Source organism: Nicotiana sylvestris, chromosome 3 (assembly GCF_000393655.2).
Source record: "Nicotiana sylvestris chromosome 3, ASM39365v2, whole genome shotgun sequence".
NCBI lineage: Eukaryota > Viridiplantae > Streptophyta > Magnoliopsida > Solanales > Solanaceae > Nicotiana > Nicotiana sylvestris.
In genome coordinates this window covers 21,749,835-21,753,980 of record NC_091059.1, presented here as the reverse complement: position 1 = coordinate 21,753,980, position 4,146 = coordinate 21,749,835, and positions in this window count along the sequence as shown.

Here is a 4,146-nt window from a genome sequence, read left to right as displayed (position 1 = left end):
GATATTTTTAGATATAGGGCCTCCACTCCCTACTCACCTTTTGCTAACATAGTTCTCCAATTCCTAGTTGAGACTTTAGACCTGGCCTCCATTTCTTACCCGCCTTTTGCCAACATAGGACTCTAATAAATAGTTGATATTTTTACGCATAGGTTCTCCATCCCCTAGTCGCCTTTTGCAAACATAGGTCTCCAATCCCTAGTTGGGATTTTTAGACATAGGGTTTCCATCCCCTAGTCGCCTTTTTCCAATATAGGGCTCCAATCTCTAGTTGAGATTTTTAGACATAGGGTCTCCATTCCCTAGTCGTCTTTTGCCAACATAAGGCTCCAATCCGTAGTTGAGATTTTAGACATAAGGTCTCCATTCCCCAATCGCCTTTTGCCAACATAGGTCTCTAATCCCTAATTGAGTTTTTTAGACATAGGGTCTCCATCCCCTAGTCGCCTTTTGCCAACATAGGGTCTCCAATCCCAAGTTGCGATTTTAGACATAGGTCAACCATTCCCTAGTTGCCTTTTGCCAACATTAGGCTCCAATCCTAGTTGAGATTTTTAGACATATGTTCTCCATCCCCTAGTCACCTTTTGCCATTAAATGGTCTCCAACCCCTAGTTGAGATTTTTTAGACATGTGTTCTCCATGCCCTAGTCACTTTTTTTGCCAACATAGGGCTCCAATCCCTAGTTAAGATTTTTAGACTTAGGGTCTCCATCCCCTTGTCGCCATTTGCCAACATAGGGCTCCAATCCCTAGTTAAGATTTAAGACATAGGGCGTCCATTCCGTACTCGCCTTTTGCCAACATAGGGCTCCTATACCTAGTTGAGATTTTAGACATAGAGCTTCCATTCCGTAGTCGCTTTTTGCCAACATAGGGCTCCAATACCAAGTTGAGATTTTTAGAAATAGGGTCTCCATCCCCTAGTCATCTTTTGCCAACATAGGGTCTCCAACCCCTAGTTGAGATTTTTTAGAAATTGGGTCTCCATTCCTTTGTCGCATTTTTCCAACATTGGGTCTCCAATTCCTAGTTGATATTTTTAGACATAGGGTCTCCATCCCCAAGTCTCCTTTTGCTAACATTGTGCTCCAATCCCTAGTTGAGATTTTAGACATAGTGCCTACATTCCCTAGCCACCGTTTGCCAACATAGGAATCCAATCCCTAGTTGATATTTTTAGACACAGGGTCGCCATCCCTACTCACCTATTTTTAGTGCCTACATTCCCTACTCACCTTTTGCTAACATAGTGCTCCAATCCCTAGATGAGACTTTACACATAGGGCCTCCATTTCCTAGGTGCCTTTTGCCAACACAGGGCTCCAATAAATAGTCTAGATTTTTAGACATAGGTTCTCCATCCCCTAGTCGCCTTTTGCAAACATAGGGCTCCAATCCCTAGTTGAGATTTTTAGACATAGGGTCTCCATCCCCTAGTCGCCTCTTGCCAACATAGGGCTCCATTCCCTAGTTAAGATTTTTAGACATAGGGCCTCCATTCCCCAGTCGCCTTTAGCCAACATAGGGTTCCAATCCCTAGTTGTGCTTTTTAGACATAGTATCTCCATCTCCTAGTCTCATTTTTCAAACACAGGGCTCCAATCCCTAGTTGGGATTTTTAGACATTGGGTCTCCATCCCCTAGTCGCCTTTTTCCAACATAGGGCTCCAATCCCTAGTTGAGATTTTTAGACATAGGCATCCATTCCCTAAACGTCTTTTTCTAACATAGGACTTCAATCCGTAGTTGAGATTTTAGACATAGGGCCTCCATTCCCTAGTCGCCATTTGCTAACATAGGGCTCTAATCCCTAGTTGAGCTTTTTAGATATAGGGTCTCCATCCCCTAGTCGCCTTTTTCAAACATAGGGCTCCAATCCCTAGTTGAGATTTTAGACATAGGGCCTCTATTCCCTAGTCGTCTTTTGCCCAATAGGGCTCCAATCCGTAGTTGAGATTTTTGACATAGGGCCTCCATTCCCTAGTCGCCTTTTTCCAACACAGGGCTCTAATCCCTAGTTGAGCTTTTTAGACATTGGGTCTCCATCCCCTAGTCGCCTTTTGCTAACATAGGGCTTCAATCCCTAGTTAAGATTTTTAGACATAGGGACTTCATCCCCTTGTCACCATTTTCCAACATAGGGCTCCAATCCCTAGTTCAGATTTTTAGACATAGGGCCTCCATTCCGTAGTCGCCTTTTGCCAACATAGGGCTCCAATCCCAAGTTGCAATTTTAGACATAGGTCCACCATTCCCTAGTTGCCTTTTGCCAACATTAGGCTCCAATCCTAGTTGAGATTTTTAGACATATGTTCTCCATCCCCTAGTCACCTTTTGCCATTAAATGGTCTCCAACCCCTAGTTGAGATTTTTTAGACATGTGTTCTCCATGCCCTAGTCGCTTTTTTCCAACATAGGGTCTCCAACCCCTAGTTGAGATTTTAGACATAGTGCCTACACTCCCTAGCCACCTTTTGCCCACATAGGGCTCCAATCCCTTGTTGAGATTTTTAGACATAGGGTCTCCATCCCCAAGTCTCCTTTTGCTAACATTGTACTCCAATCCCTAGTTGAGATTTTAGACTTAGTGCCTACATTTCCTAGCCACCGTTTGCCAACATAGAATTCCAGTCCTTAGTTGAGATTTTTAGACATAGGGTCTCTATCCCCTAGTTGCGTTTTGCCAACATAGGGCTTCAATCCCTAGTTGAGATTTCTAGACATAGAGTCTTCATCCCGTTGTCGTCTTTTGCTAACATAGTGCTCCAATACCTAGTTGAGATTTTATACATAGGGCCTCCATTCCATTGTCACCTTTTGCCAACATATTGCTCCAATCCCTAGTTGAGATTTTTAGACATAGGGTCTCCATCCCCTAGTAGACTTTTGCCAACATAGGGCTCCAATCCCAAGTTGAGATTTTTAGAAATAGGGTCTCCATCCGCTAGTCATCTTTTGCCAAAATAGGGTCTCCAACCCCTAGTTGAGATTTTTTAGACATTGGGTCTCCATTTCCTTGTCGCCTTTTTCCAACATAGGGTGTCCAACCCCTAGTTGTGCTTTTTAGATATAGTATCTCCATCTCCTAGTCGCATTTTGCCAACATAGGGTTCCAATCTCTAGTTGGGATTTTGAGACATAGGGTCTCCATCCCCTAGTCGCCTTTTTCCAACATAGGGCTCCAATCCCTAGTTGAGATTTTTAGACATAGGGCCTCCACTCCCTACTCACCTTTTGCTAACATAGTGCTCCAATACCTAGTTGAGACTTTACACATAGGGCCTCCATTTCCTAGCCGCCTTTTGCCAACATAGGGCTCCATTAAATAGTTGAGATTTTTAGACATAGGTTCTCCATCCCCTAGTCGCCTTTTGCAAACATAGTGCTCCAATCCCTAGTTGAGATTTTTAGACATAGGGTCTCCATACCCGAGTGGCCTTTTTCCAAGATAGGGTCTCCAATCCCAAGTTGATATTTTTAGACATAGGGTCTCCATACCCAAGTCTTCTTTTGATAACATTGTTCTCCAATCCCTAGTTGAGATTTTGGACATAGTGCCTACATTCCCTAGCCACCGTTTGCCAACATAGGAATCCAATACCTAGTTGAGATTTTTAGACATAGGGTCTCCCTCCCCTGGTTTAGTTTTGATAACATAGGGCTACAATCCCTAGTTGATATTTTTAGACATAGAGTCTCCATCCCATAGTCGTCTTTTGCTAACATAGTGCACCAATACCAAGTTGAGAATTTAATTATAGGGCCTCCATTCCCTAGTCGCCTTTTGCCAACATATTGCTCCAATCCCTAGTTGAGATTTTTAGACATAGGGTCTCCATACCCTAGTAGACTTTTGCCAACATAGGGCTCCAATCCCTAGTTGAGATTTTAGACATAGCTCCTACATTCCCTATTTGCATTTTGCCAACATAGGGCTCCAATCACAATTTGAGATTTTTAGATATAGGGTCTCCATCCCCTAGTCAAATTTTGCCAACATATGGTCTCCCACCCCTAGTTGAGATTTTTTAGACATTGGGTCTTCATTCCCTAGTCTCGTTTTTCCAACATAGGGTCTCTAACCCGTAGTTGATATTTTTAGACATAGGGTCTCCATCCCTTAGTATTCTTTTGCCTACATAG